This window comes from Tiliqua scincoides, chromosome 12 (assembly GCF_035046505.1).
Source record: "Tiliqua scincoides isolate rTilSci1 chromosome 12, rTilSci1.hap2, whole genome shotgun sequence".
In the NCBI taxonomy this organism is placed as follows: domain Eukaryota; kingdom Metazoa; phylum Chordata; class Lepidosauria; order Squamata; family Scincidae; genus Tiliqua; species Tiliqua scincoides.
The window spans coordinates 17612167-17634217 of NC_089832.1; the positions used below are offsets into that span (position 1 = coordinate 17612167).

A 22051-nucleotide genomic window follows, 5' to 3' on the forward strand; every position below is an offset into this window, starting at 1 on the left:
CTACTCAACTTTTCAAGCATCGGCAGATAGTAGTTGAAGGAAGGAACGTTGCCAGACACTGCTGTGAAACTGAAGGAGTCTACAAAGGGTTACACGGAAGCCCTGACCGTCCTTTACTCCAGCAAACCGTACAGCTGCTTTGTTGAAAGAAAAAAAAAAAAAAGAGCGAGCCAAAGCCTAGACTGATCACCTTTTCTCTTGTTTTGGAAACTTAAGTGTGTGTTCTGAAGCCACTTTTTCCATTTGGCTTTGAAAGGGCACATACTGTCACTCCTGCACACCATGAACTGATTTTATATGTCGCGGTGCGCATTTATTTCCCACCCTGCCTTGAGTAGATTTGGTGCATTTATGTGGGCCTTGTAATTTCAGTGACTGCCAGGAAAAAAGTAATAACTCCTCTTAAACAGAGCATAGGTTTTAAAAGTTAATGAGAGACATTTGAAACCTGGCAGATTTTCAGAGGAGGAAGTGGGTGTAAAGCCCAACCTGATGTAACTAGGGAGCTTGGGGTAGGGGGTGGTTGGGTGAAGGGAGACATCCCCTTTCCTCGCCCAGCCTGGGGCTGAAACGCTCTTTGAAGGTATGGAATTTTAGCAGGTGAGTTTTTCCAGATCTAACACTGGTTGTGGGCATTAGATTCTCACCTGTACTCAGAAAGTTGACACGGGGAGAGAACTCTCCAGTGGTCTCAACGCTTGGGGGCAGGGGGAACCGATCTGGTTCATTGTACGACAGAGATTCCCAAAATGGGTGCTGCAATGTCCTGGGCATCTCAACAAGCCCCTAGGGGTGTCGCGGGATGCTTGTTGGGCCAAACTGCTTGGCAGCGCGATTGTGAATGGCAGGCTGTGCTCCACGGGCTGTGCATTGTTTTGCTTGGTTTTTGGGGGACACCCTCAAAACTAACTAACCCTGGTTAGTGCTGACTTTAGGGTCTTCTAAGGCTGCGGAACTTGGATGTTAAGTGCCAATGATGTCATTACATGACTCATCATTGCATCGCCGGCACGTACTTCTGGGCACTGGTGATCCTGACCTCTCCATTACCCGGGGCCAGGGCCACAGAGTGCTGCCTCCCCACCAAGTGCTGCCCCCCCACCGTCCGGGGACTTTCAGAAAGCCAAGGAAGTCACGCACCACCTCCCTGGTCCTCTGCATGCCTTCTGAGGCCTCCAGAAGGCTAAAAAATAACCCAGTTTTCAGCTGAAAACCAGGCGTAGCCATTTTTGGCCTTCTGGGGGCTGAGGAGGCTGCACATGCTGCCTTCCTGGCTCTCCAAAGGCCCCCAAACAGGGGTGGTGGTGGTGGCAGGGGGAGTGAGGAAGGTGCTACCACCCCTGGAGGCGTGGCACACTGGGACATTTGCCCCCGCCCCGTGTTGTTGGCAACCTTCAGTCTCGGAAGACTCTGGTATCGCGCTCTGAAAGGTGGTTCTGGAACAGCGTCTAGTGTGGCTGAAAAGGCCCATTCGGGAGTGACAATCCCTTCCACACCGGGAGCAAGTGCAGCCTGTCCCTGGTCTGTCTCCCTGGCTGTGGGCCTTCCTTCTTTGCCTCTTGGCCTCAGACTGTTGCCCCCCCCCCCTGCCTTGGAATGCCTCTGCTTCTGGGTTCCATGACTGACACCAGTAGAGGCAGGTCAGTTTGGGAACCTTGATTGTAAGAGATTTGTAGGAAGCCTCAAATGGATGTGTGGATGAGCTTGCGCGTGAAAAACATTCCTACCTGGTAGTGGCAGCGAGAGCTGGCCAAGTTAAAGCACAGCGTTTGTTTAGGTGGGGCTAATTGAAAATCACAGAAGGACTGTAAAGTACAATGGAAGAATATTAGTAAGGGAAAGCATCGTTTTTTGGAGGGGGGGGCTTGCTTCTTAGTGAAGTGTTAGGGCAGAGTTCTCAGCAAGGATTATGGGTGTTAATCAAGTTACACCTATGATTTATGGACCTCCAGAGATTTCCTCAGACTTGTGCACTTCTAAATAATTAGCAGTGGGCACTCTCCCCAGGCTCCGTTAATATTTGGCTTCATCTTCCTGAGCTTTCTTGCCAAGCGCTGGAGAAAGTCCTCTTTCCCCCCCCCCTCCAAGAGCTCTCTTGAGATTAGTAATGCTGGCACACGCATGTGGAAGGTGACTTGTGCCAGATGTGTGCGTTGTGCCATCAGCCCTTGGAAACTGCTGCATCTAGTTGAACATGTAACACACTGAAGGGCACTATTTTGCGACTGATTGCCACTGGAATGGTGAACGGGATGTGTGGATGCCACTGTTCCTGGCCAGCATGAGATCAGGGCAGTGGAGCAGAGTAGATGGAGATGCAGAATAGAATGCCAGGGGTGTGTCTGCCCACTGCATTGGAGTCCACTGCTCCACAGTTGGGCTACATCAGGGTGGCTGTGTGGTTTGCGGCCTGGGGTATTGGAGGAATGGTTTCTTAGATCTTAAACAGTTTCTGGTTGCCATGCAGATGTGTGGCTTTGTTCATGGAATCAAAGAGTTGAAGAGACCTTCAAGATCATCTCATTCAAACCCCTGCCCTGTAGCAGAAAATGCTCCAGCAGGTGCTTGTTGAGCCTGAAGTCCTCCAGTGAGGGAGAATCCACCCTGGGCAATCTGTTCCTCCTTCTATATGACAGCCCTTTGGATATTTGAAGCACTATCACATCCCTTCTCAGACTTCTCCAGATGCAACATACTCCGTTCTCTCAGCCTTTCCTCATAAGCTAGTTCTCCAGTCCTTGTCGTTCTCCTCTGAACCTGCTCTAGCTTGACTGCATCTTTCCTAAAAGGTGGTGCCTAGATTTGGACATAGTACTCCAGGTGACGTTTGACCAACGTGGAGAAAATTTCAGCCAGCTCTCCAGAGAATGTGAAAGCTGCTCCTGTTGGATTGCTGCCTGGCTTCTGCCATATCTTTCAGAATAGCCAGTGAGCCACGGAGACCATGGGACCTGTAGCTCAGCAGTGCTAGGAATGCACAGGAAAGACTTTCTCCATCCCACAGGCTGTTGAACATGCTACATTTAAAACAGGACTGACTGTGGCGATTCCTTGAATACAATGACAGGACTTCCGATGGAATTCTGCACTATCCTCTTAGGCAAATGGCTGCCTGTGTTTTTTTTCTGTTGGCGTTTTGAGCAAAACAAGGCAGCCGGAAAACAGAAGTGACCCAGGCTTGAGAACCCACTTCTGCTATGGACGTATCCTAGCTCCAGCAGAAACACATTGTCGGCACCATGCCCTGAAGAACACAAGGGTGCAGGAGCATAGCTAGAGGGGGTGCAAAGCACTAAGTCGTGCAGGCTCCTGAACGCTCCGTGCAAGGGGCCCCTCAGCTCCTTCGGAGCCATTCCTGGCAGAGAGAAGTATCGAGTGAGCTCTCCACGGTGGTGCTTGTTCGGTAGGGTTGCTAGATTTCATTAAAGCCAGAAGCAAGACATGTGTCAGAAAGGCCCACAGTGACATGTATGTCATTTTGCATTTGTTCATTTTCCCTTCCCTGCCTCTGTTTTCTTGGAAGCCACATGGCCTCCCCACCCACCCCCCTGGTAGTCAAAAGGGCAAGCAATCAACTTTTCCAAGCAACAGCCAGACATTCCTTGGGCATCCACAGCCAGCTGACTCGGTCTACAGGTTTAAAAATACTTCAAAGGCAGTCTTCTATTAAAAAAAAGAAAAAAAGATTAGAATCCTGGCTGTCCCTCGATGCGAGCACTTCTGGTGAATCTGCGACATCAAGAGGGTTATGGGATGGAGTGTTCTGTTTCACAAATTTTCAAAATTCCTGATTTTATTTTGAAAGGACGTGATGATGGAAACTTGTGCCGGCTCTGAAGTGTGGGGCCCAACAGTTCTCCCCGTTGTGCGCACAGTTCTATAATTGTCACCATATTTGCCCATTGAAACGGGGGGGGGGGGGAGAGGAGGAGATAAACATTTTCATGTAGAAAAATTAATCCACCTCAGTGCTCATTATAATGCTCCCTGATTGCTGTGAAAAGTTTAACCAAACCTCCTGACCATGCAGCCTTTACTTGGGGGACTGTCTCCTCTGTTTGGGTCCATTCTCTTGACTACTATATTGAGTCAGTGCCAGTGGTCCATTTAGCCTGGTATCACCTTTAATGAGCAGAGTGGGTGCTCTACCCCTGAGCTATGATCCTTCTAGCACACTGCTGCTGAATCTGATTGGCTGCAGCTCTCCAGGAGATCAGGCTGAGACCTTCATCATCACTACCTGATCTTTTAAACAGGACATAGGGGACCGACTGCATCTGGTACGTTCTGAGAGCAAAGCACATGCTCACTCTACCACTATGACCCTTCCATAGAAATCAGTGCTGAGATTTCCTTAAGATATCTCCAACATGATGCTTTCCTTGCAATAAAATACAGTCAATTCTCATTGTTACCCTGCACATGCCAGATCTCGTCTGGTCTTGGAAGCTAAGCAGGGTCAGGCCTGGTTAGTACTTGGATGGGAGACCGCCTGGGAATACCGGGTGCTGTAGGCTTATACCATGATCTCGGAAGATAAGCAGGGCCAGGCCTGGTTAGTACTTGGATGGGAGACCGCCTGGGAATACCAGGTGCTGTAGGCTTATCCCATGATCTCGGAAGCTAAGCAGGGTCAGGCCTGGTTAGTACTTGGATGGGAGACCGCCTGGGAATACCAGGTGCTGTAGGCTTGTACCATAGTCTTTCGAGACTGAAGGTTGCCAACATTCATTCTCATTGGGGTTAGGTTGCAGCAGGTAGCAAATTTGTGGATACTGAAGCATTCATCCAATGGGATCAATGGGTTTAGGGTAGCTAACCTGCCAAAAAGAGACCTTCTGGAAGGCAGCAGAGACCTTCCAAAGGGACTGCAAATAACTGAGAATGCACCACAGATAGGGTGTGCTCCCTGTGGATAAGTGAATCTCAGGTAACGAATTGCAGGTCATGAAGACTGACTTTATCTTCTGGGCGAAGGATTGTCAACAGGTTTTTCTCTGAAAACAGTTTTCTTTCCTTAGTTATTTCTTCTCCATCCTCTAATCTCGTCTTCTTTTTGAAACAGGGAGCTGAACCTCCTCCAGCGACAAGCTTTCATCTAAAAATAGCTTATCCACATTTTATATCCATTAGAGAGCAAAACAGGACATAGGGCTGTTCTCCCACCTCATCACCCTGTCCTTCCCTCCAAAGGCTGCATCAATTCCAAGCAATAAAGCTCTTTTCCAGCGCAGGGATCTGGCCTCCTTAGAAAAAGTCGATGTGCGATTTTATGGGCAACACCAGAATGGATCTGGTCGAACCTATTGACAGGTGCCTTCCATTCAGTGTGTGGTACGTGCTCAGGATTTATGATCTCGCATTGTTTCAAGAATGAATTACTCATGGGATGCCACCCAATAATTCCCTTCCTCTGTTAATGTTTAATGATTCTGGTGCTTTAGCAAAGCCATCTTCGGCCTGATCTCAGAGCCACCTGGAACTGTCCTTTGAGTTTCCAACCTGTAGACCCTCCAGGCTAACAAAAGATGCCCCTTAGCTTTAGGGGAAAATCATGCAACCTGTTTTGATATACAGTGGCCTCCTTATTTGCAGGCTCACAAGCCTCGGATTTGAGTTCTGCAGATGTTGAGCCCATGACTCAAAGGGCCTCCTGGACGTAAACAGAAGCCACTTCTAATTTGCACTGGTGACTTCTGGTCACATCTGACCAGTGGGGAGGTTGTCTGTACACCCCCCTGTGCCTCAGAACACCTCCTTGACGTGACCAGAAGTCACTGATGTGAACTGGGAGGCCCTCTAGGAGGCCTTCTGATGAGGCCAGTACAACCTCCAGAGGGCCTGGCATGACCCCTAGGCAACTTCTTGCTGCACTGTCACCCTGGTCTCCCATGGATTTCAGTATCTGCAGGTTTTGGTGTCCATGGGTGTGTATGTGTGTCATGGGATTGATTCCTTGTGGATTCTGAAGGCCTATGTTGTTGTTGTTGTTGTTGTTGTTGTTGTTGTTGTTGTTGTTGTTGTTGTTGTTGTTATTATTATTATTATTATTATTATTATTACAGTGGTGCCTCGCAAGACGAAATTAATTCGTTCCGCAAGTCGTTTCGTATTGTGAAAATTTCGTCTTGCGAAGCGTGGTTTCCCATAGGAATGCATTGAAATTCAATTTATGTGTTCCTATGGGCAAAAAAAGTCAGAACAAAGTCAAATTTGGTTTACAAAGTGTTTATTAAGTGCTCTTTAAAGGCATACATACTGTACAGAGGATTTCAAAAATTTCAAGCACAAAACTTCAACTTTTTAATTTTAAAAATTTGTCTTGCGAAGCACGGCCATAGAAAAAATTCGTCTTGCGAAGCACGGCATAGAAAAATTCGTCTTGTGAGTCACCAGAAAAAATAGCAAAAACACTTTCGTCTTGCGAGTTTTTCGGTGTGCGAGGCATTCGTCTTGCAAGGCACCACTGTATTATTATTTTTATTATTATTATTATTATTATTATTATTATTATTATTATTATTATTAACAGTATTTATATACCGCTTTTCAACTAAAAGTTCACAAAGCGGTTTACAGAGAAAAATCAAATAACTAAATGGCTCCCTGTCCCAAAAGGGCTCACAATCTAAAAAGATGCAAATGAATACCAGCAGACAGCCACTAGAACAGACGGTGCTGGGGTGAGGTGGGCCAGTTACTCTCCCCCTGCTAAAAAAAAGGAGCACCCACTTGAAAAAGTGCCTCTTACCCAATTAGCAGTGACTAGTCCTGCTCAGACAACAGAACTGATTCTCATGTGTGCAATGAGAGATTTTGTGCCTGAATTTCTGAAGGAAAAACTAGATGTGATGTAAAAGTTGCACAACAGCAACTCTGACGTCTTTGGGGGGGGGGGGGGGAGATCACGGCTGTGAGAGTGATCTGGGCCAGGTGCATGGCAAGGGGAGAGGAAGGTTTAACCCAGCAGTGATGGCAGGGTGAAGGGGCCCTAACTCCACCACCCTCTCAGACCCTTTGCATGATGCAACCCACATCACATATCTGCGGTGACAGCTAGAGGGGTTGCAAAGCACTAAATTATGCAGGGAGCCTCACCGTGGCATGAAAGCAGGACCCACCCCCTCACCTTTGGAGGTGTATGCCTCCATTTTATTCCTCCCATCCAGAATGGTTCCAAAGAGGAGGGGGTGGGATGCTTGCACACCACGGTGAGTCTCCCTATAAAACTTAGTGCCTGGCACCCCTTCCAGCTACGCCACTGTATGGCTGCATTGGCAATAAATGGATGGACGATGGGCAATAAAATGCAGGCACTTTCCCTGGTCAAATTAGCACACGCCCCACGCCCCCCCTTAGTGGTGTTTAGATGCTAAAGACATGCAAACAGATAACATGGAAGACATTCCGCAGGCTTTCTAAATGCTGCAGACAGGAGACTGGTGTGTGCAAGCAAGGAGCTTTTCTTAACAGCGTGCAATTCTCACAAGCAATAGAAATTGGCCGCTGCTCTGAACTCCTGATCCTTGCCTGGAGTTGCCCAGAGTGGCTTTCCTCACCTCCAGCCACTTGCTGGGAGTCCTCATTGCGCCCTGCTATCAGTCGCTATAGGTGCACTTGTGAGCTGCGGTTTTGCTGAACATGCTCATCATGTAATGGGTTGACTCGCTCTTGTTTTCGTCTTTGCTGCAGCTCTGCAAAGGGTCTGGCCCTGATGGGAACCAGATGGATGCGGATCATGTCGCACTTGGAAGAGGACCAATCCAGCAAGACGTTCGCGGTGGGCAAGAGTCACTTGCTTTACCAAACATTTTTTTTCAAAAAATGGAATTCAGGGGAGGGGGTATTGCGGGAAAATACACGCACTGGACTGACATGCATTGCAGGTCCTGGGCTGTGTTGCCTCTCCACGATTGTACCAAAACTTGCACAGGTAACTCAAATAAAGTGTTGAATTGCTACAACTGCCTCGTTCACTTGCAACGGGTTTTACACTGTCTGGTGGGAGAGAAACTCTGTGCCAGGAGGGAATATCAACCATGACACACAGCTAGCTGGAGAGATGACTACCGGCTCTCCCCTGGGATGCAGCCTTCTGCCACGCGCCTGCAGTTAACATTGACAGGGTGCTTCTCTGTTATAGACTCGTGTGGCAGGCGGAGCGATGACAGAAAGGAGGAGGAAGGTGATGTGGAGCTGGGCTTGGTGGGGTTCTGGTGGGGGCCTGGCTGAGCCTCTCAGTGCTGTCTTGCATTTTTAAAAAAGCAAACAATTTTTTTTCAACAGGCTTGTGCTGTGCAGTCCCACTGGTGTTCCAAAGGGATTATATATCAACGGCTCTGTTAGATGCTATTGTTTCAAATTTGTGCGCACTAATCTGCCTTCTTGCAATTATTGTATGGTCTTATTTCAGGGTTTAGGAACAGAAGAGGCTAGAATGACACTATGACTACTCAATCCTAATCAACTCAACTCAACAACCTTTAATGGCATAATGAATCAGCACCCGTGCAGCAGGGCTGAATGGTCCACGGTGTATCCCGTGCGGGTTAGGAGCAGGATGGAGGTCTACTTGGGGCACAGGGCAATTTGTCCCCTTACCCTATGTAAAACCCCAGCCTGCCCTATGGGGCTTCTCAGATCTGCACCAGCTAAATAGCCAGCAAAGCCTAGGTCAGGGGGAAAGGCTCAGGAAGGGGGCATAGGATACTGCATAAGCCTGCTTTGCTGATCCTTCCCCCTTTTGGACCTGATCTACCCCCATTCCACCCTTCCCCCACCCAGAAATGGCCCCTCCTGTTCTGCGCTCCCCCACCCCCTTGCCGCTTGAGACCTTACCTGCTCTGGTGACCACAAGACTGGATCTGGTGCCAGAGGGGCAGCACAGGCCAGTAACAGCTGGAGAGGGTGCAAAGCACCACGTCTTGCACAGTGCCTCACCGTGGTGTGCAAGTGGCCCCTCCCCTTCAGAGCCATCCCAGGTCGCTAGAGCAAAACAGAGATGACCCCTCAGTACAGAAGCAACTCAGTACCAAGAGTGCCGATCCTTTAAGTCTGTGGTTCCCAAACAGTGGTCGCTGCCTCTTCCTGGCTTTCCCGGGCACTGCCATCTTGGACGGGGCATGATCTTGTGAGATTCTCACAAGAACTGCACAGTCCAAGAAGGTGGCCTCTAGGAGAGTTGGAAAGAAGAGGTCTCCTGAGATAGCCCACAGCACCTCTGTGAATTTGCTATGACATCTGAGGGCACCGTGGTGCACAGTTTGGGAACCACTGCTGTAAGTCCTCAGCTGCCACCTCAGTTGCCACTGCTGGATATATGCACGGTTTAGGAAGCTCAGGAGGCAGTGGTCACCCCCTATGTACCACCGTGGGTGTCACAGGGGCTCATTGGAGGTCAACCTTTGGCAGTCCTATTTTCAGCAGGAGAATGTTCTCAGGTTAAATGGGTGTGAAAAGGACAGAGACATTGCCTTGAAGCAAACCCCTTTTTCAAAGTAGCCTTTTCTGCACGGTTGCCAAATACCCCATTTGCACATTGAATGTAGCTTCTCCTCTTTGCAAAAAGCCTGTTCACATATGCACCCTGGCTAATCTTTACAGCTTCCACCACAACAGTGGCTGCCTAGTTCTGTGTTTTGCCTTTGATATCTGCGGCCAAATTTCCATTCATCCCATAACTGCCACACCTTCGACACTGACATTAAACTTGGAGATGGAATGCTGTCCAAATCCTTGGTGAACGCCGCTTTGACGGTGGAAAACTTGCAGAGAAATTGAGTCTGGAACACCTCTCTGTTTGAAATCAGGATTCGAGTGAGAGTTAAGAAGCGGCAGCTTTCGTATTTTGTTCTAAGCCTGTTATTCATGAAATGAATGCTTAGCTGGTTATTCAAATGTCTTTTTAACTGACCGATTAATGTAGGAAATTTATTGAGATTTCCACATCACCCAAATTTAACTTGGTTCCTTTTTAGAACATTGAAAAAATTCTGACAATTTCCAATTTAATAAACTTACTGCCCAGTAAACTGGGGCCATTTATAGTGAACCTGACTTATCTGTGAATCTGGCATCCACAGATTTTACTATACAGGTGTAGTATACAGTACACTAATTTTAGAAATGGGTTATGTCAGAAGGCCAGATGCAAGGGAGGGCACCAGGATGAGGTCTCTTGTTATCTGGTGTGCTCCCTGAGGCATTTGGTGGGCCGCTGTGAGATATAGGAAGCTGGATTAGATGGGTCTCTGGCCTGATCCAATGGGGCTGTTCTTATGTTCTTAACTACAATTCCCAGAATGCCTTGCAGATCTCTTGCTATCTGGTGTGCTCCCTGGGGCATTTGGTGGGCCGCTGTGAGATACATGAAGCTGGACTAGATGGACCTATGGCCTGATCCAGTGGGGCTGTTCTTACGTTCTTATGTTCTTAGTATACAGATTTTAGTATACAGGTGAATTCATGGGGGTTCCAATCTGGAACCCTCAGCAGATGCCTGAAGCCACAGATATGGGCAAACGCCAATCTCCGCAGTCCCAGGGGGCCACTTCTGGAGAGGCCTCTGAGCTCAGCAGAGGGCGAGGGCATTTGTCTCTGGCCTTTGCTGAGCTCATGCTGAGCTCTAAAGCTAAAAAAAAAAAAACTACTTCCAGTTTCACAGAGAAACTGGAAATGATGTTTTGAAGGCATTGGGAGCTCAGGAGTTATTGCCACCCCCCCATGTGTCGCCATGTGTCGCCATGGATCCTGAGCTCAGTCTGAGCTTGGCAGAGACCAGGGACGGATGTCCTCGGCCTCTGCTGAGCTCAGAGGACCCTCTGGAGTTGATGCACACTGGTGCACATGCATTGGGGGGACAGACCTGATACATGGATAGGTGAATCTGTAGAGACGAGATCTGTGGATACAGGGGGCCCCTGTATACAGATGCCACGGATGCTGCAGATGCCATGGGTGTGGAGGTCCCCTTTAAAAAAATGTTTTTAAAAAGCAAAAATCACTACAGAAACAGGCTTCCCTACCTTTGCGCCACAAAATCGCAGGGCTACAGAGCAGTCTTCTGCACTCCTGTAAGCCACGTTTGGGTTGTATAATGCATTCTGGGATGAGAAGGGGGACTTACAATTTGATAAAGCTGTGTTCTGTCAGCACAGACCGGTTTGCAGTGTTGCAAAACATGTGTTATCGTGTGCAAATGGGCCGCTTCTACAAATGGTGGCCAGTAGGTCATCCAGCTCCCCTAGTGTTGGAAAATTGGTGCAAGGGGTCAGAGGCGGTGGGGGGTGGGTGGGTGGGTTATGGGCAAGGAAGGGGAATAACCTGGTGGAGAGGGTGAGGGTTGTGGCGGGAATCTGGGCCACTGGGAGGCATGCCGGGGCAGGCAGGGTGGCAGTGATCAGCGTCCTTTGATTTCCTGCAAGCGAAAAGAGCCCTGAGCAATCAGCCTCGATTCATCTCGAAAGAGCTTTTTGTTTTGCGCTTGACAAATCGTTTAAGGCTTCCAGCGAAGGGACTTCAAAAGGACAGCTGAAATGTTAAGTGCAAAAACCCTGTAAATTAAATTAGATACACCAGGCCCAATTCTGATCTCAGCAGATAGAGACCTGGGTCAATTCCACTCACGCCATTGGCGTTAAATCGGCGGAGGTCAGAATGAGACCTGTTATGTTAATAAAATGTCATGAGTACAAGACTTTGCGCAGGAGTGCCAAATTTTAATAGCATTTCTTGGCAACGGGCTGAAACTGGAGAAGACTGATGCCTCAACTGGGACGCTGTAATGGTTTTAAGTGTTGTGCGTATCTGATATCTTCAGGAGATACTGTGTCTGCCAGACAAATACTTCTAACATTGTGTGCTACTCTGTATAGATCTAATTACTGTAGATAGACTGAATCGGGAGCCAGGGCGCAATTCTACAAAATGTGTAGCCCCAACACTCCCAAGGAATATTCAGCTACTTTCTCACTTGCCACTCCTCATCGAATACTCTTTCTATCATGACTGCACATGGAAAATGGACTGCCCAGGAGTTTTTTTGTTCACATTCCTCTTAGCCACTGGTTCTTCAAACTTTTTAGCACTGGGACCCACTTTTTAAAATGACACTGTCGGGACCTACCCAGCTTAACGGGACTTTTAAAAAAAGGCGATCTAGAAAGAAATAATGTTTTTATTTATTTATTTATTTATTTACAAGTAACATTTTCTTTATTTCCTTACAGGAAAGTTGATCCATTTCTCAAAGGGAGCCAGCCCTAATGAATAGCCTCAAGGATCGAGAGGCGTGAATTATGTCACCCAGACATAACTGCCCCCACTGCTTGTCATTAATGGACTTAGGAAAAAAATAATCTGAAAAAGAGGCTCAAACATTTATTTCCACAAGCTTGCAAGCCGCAGTTAGTTTTGAATAGCCTCAGGGCTTGAGGTGATTGTTCTGATCTTTCTGTCACCCATGTTTTCATTGGAGGCTCTGTGGAACCCGCCAGAAATTGGGTCACAACCCACCAAATGGGTCCCAGCCCACAGTTTAAGAAATGCAACTCTAAGCAGTGATGATCTTTCCCACTTTTAGCTGCCTGTCATTCAAGGCCCTTCTCCTGGTGTCCCCAGCTTCTGATGGGGGAGGTGACTGGTGAAGGGTCTTTTGGGTTGGGGGTGGCACTTCGCCTTCAATGGTGGCATGACCCAGAAGTCTGCCCAATGCTGTCTCCTGTCTGAAATCAGTACATAATTTTTTAAAGCCACTGGCCATCCTTATTTTCCAGTTTCTTCTGTCATGGAAGTGCAGGACTTACAAGTTCAATTTAAAGGGATCATGCAAATGTGCTCCCACGTTTGTCCCTGCAAATAAAACAGGATGTGAGGAGGAAGGCAAGGAGGCAGGTGACCCACCCTGCTTGCTTTGAGAGGGCTTAAAACAGATTAGTGTGGGTTGCATCCAGAGGACTGGAGAGTCAGTTGTGGTAGCAGACTTGGGGTAAAGGGCACCCCCAATCCCCCATCCTCTCACTTCCTGCAATCCGGCATGAATACAACCTGCATCACCTTGCCTAATGGAGGAGTCATCCCTACCCCCCATCTCCAGGACATCAGAGAGGCCCAGTCTAATCGCTTTTGGGAACCGCTCTTGTTTTCTTAAACAATGTCAAGCAACAGCTGCTGAATTTGGTTTCATTCCATTCCAAGTTGGGCTAGAAAAATATAATATTACGTGATCTTGGTTTTCCACAAGGGACCTTGAAAATGGACACCATTGAGAAAGTGCTGAGAATTCTCGAAATGAAACAGCAGCACCTGCGCAGAATGACCTGTTCTCAGGTCCAGGTAGTTCAGTTTTGCAGTGTAGACATGCTGGACATTTCTCATTAACTTGACTGAGATCAGTAGGATTGATTCAAAGGTGCAAAAAGGTGCAAAAAGTAGGAAAAGGTGCAAAAGAGAGCGACTAAGATGATTACGGGGCTGGGGCACCTTCCTTACAAGAAAAGGCTACGGCGTTTGGGCCTCTTCAGCCTAGAAAAGAGGCGTCTGAGGGGGGACATGATTGAGACATACAAAATTATGCAGGGGATGGACAGAGTGGATAGGGAGATGCTCTTTACACTCTCACATAACACCAGAACCAGGGGACATCCACTAAAATTGAGTGTTGGGAGAGTTAGAACAGACAAGAGAAAATATTTCTTTACTCAGTGTGTGGTTGGTCTGTGGAACTCCTTGCCACAGGATGTGGTGACGGCGTCTGGCCTGGACACCTTTAAAAGGGGATTGGACAAGTTTCTGAAGGAAAAATCCATTACGGGGTACAAGCCATGATGTGTATGCGCAACCTCCTGATTTTAGAAATGGGCTATGTCAGAATGCCAGATGCAAGGAAGGACACCAGGATGCAGGTCTCTTGTTATCTGGTGTGCTCCCTGGGGCATTTGGTGGGCCGCTGTGAGATACAGGAAGCTGAACTAGATGGGCCTATGGCCTGATCCAGTGGGGCTGTTCTTATGTTCTTATGTTATTCCCTTGGATTTGCTGGCCCTTAAGAGAACCAATTTGGGTGCTATCTTTTCCTAATCAGGCTTTTGCCCCAATCCTCTCCTTGTTCTGCTGGCAGAATGCACGTTCCATCCGTGGAAATGAGAAGATCAAGCGTGGTCACAGTCGTAAAGATCATCGGAGCAGTGGCGTACCAAGGTCATTTGGCATTTGGGGTCCATACATTTTTGGCACCCTCCCCATGGCAAAATTATTTTCAGTAATAGTCATGACATGACATGAATAATAATAATGGCCAGAGAAGAAGCGCAGACAGTGAACATTTTCTTTTATGGAACTTTCTTTACATACAGACTGTGTAAGTTTGTATATTTATATTTGTACATAACTTTGTAATTTTGTATATATTATCATACCAATAAGCATGCATTTTTTGTGGGCGGCTGCAGCCGGCGCTAAACAAATCACAGCTGCAGCTGGGGTCACTGCCGCCATCTTGGGGTGATCTCTCAGATGTCCCCCTGCAGCCTGGCATTGGGGGCTGCCCCTTGGCTGCCCTCTTCATATGCTATTGCACGGCAGGGACTAAAGTCCGCTGCAAGACAGTCACTATTGTAATTTGTGCAATTCTCTGTGTTTTTGTGACTGTTCAAACAGAGTAACGTTCAGCCACTGGCCTGCTTGACAATATTTGGCTGTCTGTCTGACCAATGTTCCTGTGACCTGTCAAGGGACAGTCTCGGTGAGGAAGTCCCACTCGTCATCTCCCTATGGAGACTTCAGGGCAATCCTCTGCGCTCAAAAAGCTTTGGAAGAAAATCTGCTTTATTAGAGGCCTGAAATGATATTTTGTGGAGACAGAGTGCGTGAAGGTCTCCTTGCCTGCTTTCTTCTTCCCGTTTTTCCCCCCCCCTTGCTTGCGTTAAAAAACAACAACAGTAATAACATTTGTTTCCAATATTTTATGTGGAAAACTTTGCATGTAACACAAAAATCTTCTGGCAGGAAAGCCCATTTTGTGGGGAAGTGATGTGATTATAATCTGATATTGGAATGGAATCCGACCCAGGAATGCCACTGAAACGGAGTATCGGCTTCTCTGGTCTGGCTCTCGGCATGACACCTGCTGATGAGCCCACCCACCCCCCTTTTGCAAGTGGCCGCGACAGGTGCTCTTTCCAGAGCCAGTCACTGTCACCCCTGCAGAGGAAACCGAGTCAGTTAATGGCTGTGTCACTGGACCAATTGCACCCTTGCAGGGGAGCAGCGTGTCCCAGGCTTTTTCAAGTTGAAAATGGAAGCATGTTTCACGCCTACACCCAAAGAAATACTCATATATGCAGACTGTCATTTCCCAAAAGCAGGGGCAGGCGTCCTCCTTGAAAAGGTGGGATGGCTCACTTAATATTGGTGCTATCTCTGCTCAGGGATGGGTTCACACATTCAGAGCACTAGTGAAGCTCCCTGGGATTCCCCGAACATGGGGCTTGTAGCAGAGGCTGCTTCAGGAGATGTTGGTATATGTGTATTCATCTCTTGTGATGATGTCATACGAAGAGCCCCACTGGATCAGGCCAAAGGCCCATCTAGTCCAGCTTCCTCTATCTCACAGTGGCCCACCAGATGTCTCAGGGAGCACACAAGACCACAAGATCCCTATATCCTGTTGCCACCTCCTTGCTCTGGCATTCAGACATAGGTTACCTCTAAAACCAGGAGGTTGCATATACTCATCATTGCTTGTAAACTGTGATGGATTTTTTTCTCCATAAATCTGTCCAATTCCCCCGTAAAGGCATCTCAGTCTTTAGGTGCCATCCCCACATCTTGTGTCAAGGAGTTCCACTGATTAAGTATGTGCTGAGTAAAGAGATGGAAGCGTTCCCCTTCCTAATGTGTTTCCTTTGGTTGCAAGAAGTTGACCTCTTGCCTCTCTTTTTTTTTTCCCCCCAGCCGGCTCACAATGGTTGCAGACACTAGTCTCATTCTAGTCTAAATAAAACTTCGGCAGCTCAGATTGGCTTGAGAGTCACATGTCTGAAACCAAGAATATTCTATAAATGGCAAAACTATATATCTCTGGAGCCAGAATAAAAATTTGGCATCTGAGCATTCCTTAATGTTAGGCAGGATGAAATAGAAACCAAGGTTTGCCAGTGATACAGAGTCAATCTTTGACTTAGTTCAATCACTGCTGGGTGATGTGTTTGCCATGGACACCAGCTAGGGTTCCTGGGCTCTCTGTACACCTTGAGTGATGTCTACAAATCCTGTTGTGTGGATTAGTTTGGGATTAGAAATTAAACATTTGCTTCCATTTTAGATGCCAACATTACCTGAAACTGGGAATGCCAGAAAGAAATCCTAGGGCGAATTAAATGAAAAATAGAGGTGATCTGGTTGCTTTTCAGCTGGCAGGTTGTTGCCACAACTACAAAGCATATTTTAGTATAAAGTAGCAATATTCGGGTTTCACAGGCTGAATGGGTGTCATCTTTCTTTCTCGATGTAAGTATTCCATGCAGGCACAACAGATTATGACCTGCTCCAAAATTAAAAACCAATGTAGATTTCCAGATTTGGTGAGACCTAAGATTCTAGAGTTTGGGTGTCCAGGGCAGAGTTCAAATGTTTCCTAAATAATCTTTGGTCACCCTTGAATGTCCAAGTCAATTTCAAACTGCTGTTTTCACTAGGCTGGGGCACAGCCCCACTCTCCACCCGAATTCTCACTCCATCACACCCCCAACCCCCAACTCCCATTCTTTTCCCTTGTTTCGTTGGACAAACCCTCCCTCTGTTGGCCTGGCATGATTTCAGTTTCTTGTTTTTCAAGGTTGGGGGGGGTGAGGGATGTATTTTGGAGAAGACTGGAAGGAGAAATGTCAGATGATATTGAAATCTTGCGTCAGTTTCTGGAGTATTTGTTTGGCTGTTATTTGTGTGATTGTTCCTTAATCAGAAACCCCAGGGGTGGTGCTCTTTTCCTAACCAGGGGGGAGAAGAGTCCTGTAATGGTCTGCCAGAAAAAAATCAATTTTTTCCATCAAAGCACTTTTGTGATGGGAGAGCTGCACCATTAATTTTAAACTGTACCTCAAGACTTTAGTTGATGGTTGATGGTTGGCAACCTTCAGTCTCGAAAGATCATGGCATAAGCCTACAGCACCCGGTATTCCCAGGCGGTCTCCCATTCAAGTACTAACCAGGCTTGACCCTGCTTAGCTTCCGAGATCATGGTATAAGCCTACAGCACCCGGTATTCCCAGGCGGTCTCCCATTCAAGTACTAACCAGGCCTGACCCGGCTTAGCTTCCGAGATCATGGTAGAAGCCTACCAGCACCCGGTATTCCCAGGCGGTCTCCCATCCAAGTAGTAACCAGGCCTGACCCTGCTTAGCTTCCGAGATGGGGCATGTGCAGGGTAACACGGTTGTCCCATTTTGATAGTCCTGCTCAGTGATTTTCAACTGGTGTGCCACGAAAGGTCTGCAGGTGTGCTGTGGGCCAGTCACTAGCTCTCAGCCTCGCCTACCTCACAGGGTTGTTGTGAGGGTAAAAGGAGGGAAGTACACCTTCCATGTACACCATCCTGAGCTCCTTGGAGGAAGAGCAGTGCAACCTGGTTCAGCCACAGTATCTGATCCAAAGCAAGTCCATTCAGGGCTGAGGGCCCAATCCTATCCATATTCCCAGTGCTCACAATCTCAAATACAGTAGGACTAAATGTCCTGAGGGCTTCCAAGCAGACATGTTTAGGACAGTGTTTCTCGAACTGTGGGTCAGGACCCACTAGATGGGACACCCATTCACTTCAGGTGGGCCCCCATTCACTTCAACCATTTAATTTTAATATAGTAGATTTGATGCTGCCATGGTATGTGATGGCATTTGGGGAATGTTACAGATCTATACTTTTAACAGGCTACTGTGTATATGCTTTTAACAATGATGGTCAATGGGCTTACCCCTCGGTAAGCGTGGGTAGGATTGTTAAAAATTTTCTTGCTTGATGACATCACTTCTGATCATGACATCACTTCCGGTGTGTCCTAACAGATTCTCATTCTAAAAAGTGGGTTTGAGAACCACTAGTTTAGGAAGCTTGGGCTCCCTCTCCTACCAGGAATAGGATTACAACTGTTCTGAAGTGATGGAGGTAATTACTAGTGAGGCAACCCAAAAAGTTCAAGCTTTTTTCCGTTTCAGAATGGTTTTATTTCAGGAGGGTGGCAACATGTCTTTAAACACCATGCAGCATAACTCAGCCACCGAAAATTGGATTATACCTTAAATTCTTGTACGCAATTGCAGCTTGGAAAACACACTTGCCCTGTACACGGGGCTAATGCATCCAATAATCATAGGAAAAAAAGCTCTTGTTTGAAACCGGATCAAAGTCTCTCTAAAAGTGTCCCGGCAAGTGTTTTTGGGAGGCCAGCTAAATGGTATTGTTTTGCTGCCTGGACTTTAATCTTATTAGTGTTTTCCACTTGATGGAGCCAGATAATAACTAACATCCACTGTGCAGGGTAAAGCAGACACTACCTTGAGTGTCCCAGCATCTGCAGAAAATATTCACGATGAAATCTTTTTTGGGGGGGAAAAGAGCAGCCACAGCTTTGCTATATCCATGGTGATAAAACAAGCTTTACCACATGGAAACAGGTGCTGCTGGTGGCTGTGTTTTTTTTCCTCTAGGACAGTGGTTCTCAAACTTTTTAGCACCAGGACACACTTTTTAGAACAGTGTTTCTCAAACTCTGGGTCAGGACCCACTAGGTGGGTTGCGAGCCAATTTCAGGTGGGTCCCAACTCATTTCAATATTTTATTTTTAATATACTTGACTTGATGCTCCCCTGGTATGTGACTGCATTTGGGGAAATGTTGCAGACCTCTACTTTGAACAAGCTACTATGTATATTTTTTCAACAATGATAGTAAATGGGATTTACTCCTGAGTAAGTGTGGGTAGGATTGAAGGCTAGGATTGTCAAAAAATGATGCATGAACTCATGATGATGATGTCACTTCCGGTCATGACATCCCTTCTGGTGGGTCCTGACAGATTCTCATTCTAAAAAGTGGGTCCCAGTGCTAAAGGTGTGAGAACCCACTGGACCCACTGGAAGTGATGTGATGGTTAGAGAGGCTCACTGAGAGGAGGCACAACCGCAGCAAAGTCTCATACAGAGATGCAGTGGGCAGCCTCCTCTTTAGATGGGTGTTTTGAATTCCCAGGAACCTTGAGTCATTTAAGGTGGCTTTGTGTCCATGCTTGAAATCAGTGACGTGGCTTTTCTCTCTCCCCAACAGCCTTTGCGGTTATTCTGACAATTTGTGTTTGTATTTTTTTTGAATCCCAGAAAACAGAACGTGTAAATTTAGGGCTATGGACAGCAATTCTTCATATAGTAAATACATTTGGTGGTGGTGGGGTGGTGGTGATGCTGATGATGAAAACAAATCTGTCTTTCCTCTTCTCACTTCACCAGCCCTGAAAGTGGTCCGGCTTGCGCTATAATGCAACCAGGCAGCCAGCGAGGACCATTTCCAAAACTGAAGGCATACTATACGCTTGCTTGTCCACACCCAGGGCCTCTGATACTGCTTTTGAGTCATAGTAGCACTTTGATGCTCTCTGTTTCTTCCACACCGTGGCAGCTTCATCAGGGTGTAAAGGGTCCAAGTGTGTTCTCAGTTTTCAACACATTAGCAATGCTCCTGTTGACTCTCCTTAGTTAGAATTAGTGCTGTGACGCAAGGCCCCAAAAAGGTTCTGGCCAGTTTGGTCTCCAAACTGCCACCAAACACTTTGACAGACCCCCATCAAAATCTGCACAGTTGTTTCCACCAGGCCATTTGCAACTGGGACATGCCTCACATACTCAGTGGTGCTTTTTTTTATGAATTGGTTGAAAACGGCACCTGAAAACCGAGGCCTGTGATCTCTCAACTCGATCTCTGGAAATGCAAAAGTGGTAAAAGTCAGGTGGAACTTATCAAAGAGAGCGTCTTCTGCAGAGGAGGACATGATGTGAACTTCAGACAATTTGGAATGTGGTTCTGTTTGTACTAAGAAGATTTTTTTCCCTCGTAAATAGACTCTGTGGAGACTTGCCCAGGATCTCTGTGTCATTCCCGTGGGCGCAAAGGTATTTTAGGAGGTGCACCATGATCAGATTGACACACTCCATACTATCGTGCCATGGTTTCAATCTGTCCTTCACTCTCAGGACAACAGAAGTCATTCTGCTTTTTTGAATCTTTGTATCATCTGTTGGAAATGTAGATAGTTGTTCAATCAGAAAAATCCGTTCAGGAGGCTGAGGTACGGGTTAGGGGCTTGCTCCGGTGGAAGTCTGCTAAAGGCATCTGCATTGCTTATCATAGGTTTCCCAGGTTTATACTCACATTAGTAGACATTAGTGTACAAAGGATGGATGCACCAGTGGGTTCTAGCAGATACCACTGGGTACATTGGCTTGCTTCTTCCCAAAATACCTTACAGGTGATGGGCTGAGCATAAAACAAAATGCTTTTATATAAATAAAAATGGAACTTTAGTCTAAAACCATTGCAAACCCCAGTCTAATTGTGAGAAATTTTGTTCTGTTGGGGCCAATGACCTTGATGCAGTGGCATAGCTAGAGGGGGTGCAAAGTACTAAGTTTTTCAGTGGGTCTCACCACCATGCGCAAGCGGCCCCTCCCCCTCCTCTTTGGAGCCATTCTGGGTGGTGGGAACAAAACAGAGCAAAATTGGCCTCTGTTTTGCCCCTACCACCTGGAATGGCTCCGAAGGGGAGAGGGAGGCAGTGCTTGCAAACTGTGGTGAGGCCCCCTACAGAACTTAGTGCTTTGCACCCCCTCTAGCTACGCCACCACTTTGATGCATAACTGAGAGGGTGTACTGATCCAGCCTGAAAAAGCAGGAAAAAGACAACTTGCTTTTACTCTGTGTGCATTGTAGGACAAAATACAGTGAATTCCATGCCCAGTTGGTAAGTCCATGCCCAGTGCTTCCCTTCAAGTGGCGCCTAGGGCAGTTGTCCCCAGTTGCCACACCCGAGATACACTACTGCCCAGAACCTTTCCCTGCCAAGTAATGTAGGTCAGGCAGGCATATATTTAGAATGGTTTGTAATGGGACTTGAGAACTGCGAAGGGCTTGGGGCTACTGGTTCTGAACCAAGGGGAGAATGATCCTCAGCTTAGTCCAGCTCATTCACTTCAAGTCTCCTCAGAAAAAGCCTCAGCTCTTGATCTATGGACTGGGTGTGGGTTGACACATGGAAGATCCTTCTCTTACGTTGTGGATTGGGTTTCCAGCTGCATTCCAACGGTATAGTTCCATGACATTTGGTAAGAATGCAGAATCCACAGGGCTTTGCCCAAACTGAACCTTGCAGGCGCTACAGCTTCTGGAAAGGAATGAAGGGAAGTCGCCAGTGGAGTGTGCGATTCCAACTCAAATATCATTTGCTGGAAGCCCCTCGATTGCATTTCCATCCTCGTACCTGACAAGGAATGAAACACCCCATGATCTTTATTTAGCACCATAATAATTGCATGATTGAGATTGGTTCACCTCTAGAGCTCCCTACAGCCCCAGTGGGGGATCTGGGGACAAGTGTTTCTCAAACTTTTGAGCACTGGGACCTGCTTTTTAGAATGACGATTTGTCAGGACCCACCGGAAGTGATGTCATTAACCTGGAAGTGATGTCATGGCTAGAAGTGACACCATCAATTTAGGCTTCAAACCTAAGCTGCAATTAGCTAAAGATCCTGTTACCCTGCACATGCCCGATCTCATCTGTTCTTGGAAGCTAAGCAGGGTCAGGCCTGGTTAGTACTTGGATGGGAGACCGCCTGGGAACACTGGGTGCTGTAGGCTTATACCATAGCCTTTTGAGACTGAAGGTTGCCAACCAACCAACTAACCTGTTACACGGCCCACTCATGCTGTTATTTTGCATAGCTTGGAATTCAAACATTCTAGCTTGGAAGTGAAAGCAGAACACAGATGGATCCTTCTCCAACCACACAGC

The 22051-nt window shown here is 47.2% G+C and overlaps 1 pseudogene; it reads left to right on the forward strand.

The window, feature by feature from the left end:
* Positions 1-21778: 21778 nt before the first annotated feature.
* LOC136663349 (5S ribosomal RNA) lies at positions 21779-21897 on the forward strand (annotated as a pseudogene).
* The last annotated feature ends 154 nt before the right edge of the window (positions 21898-22051 follow it).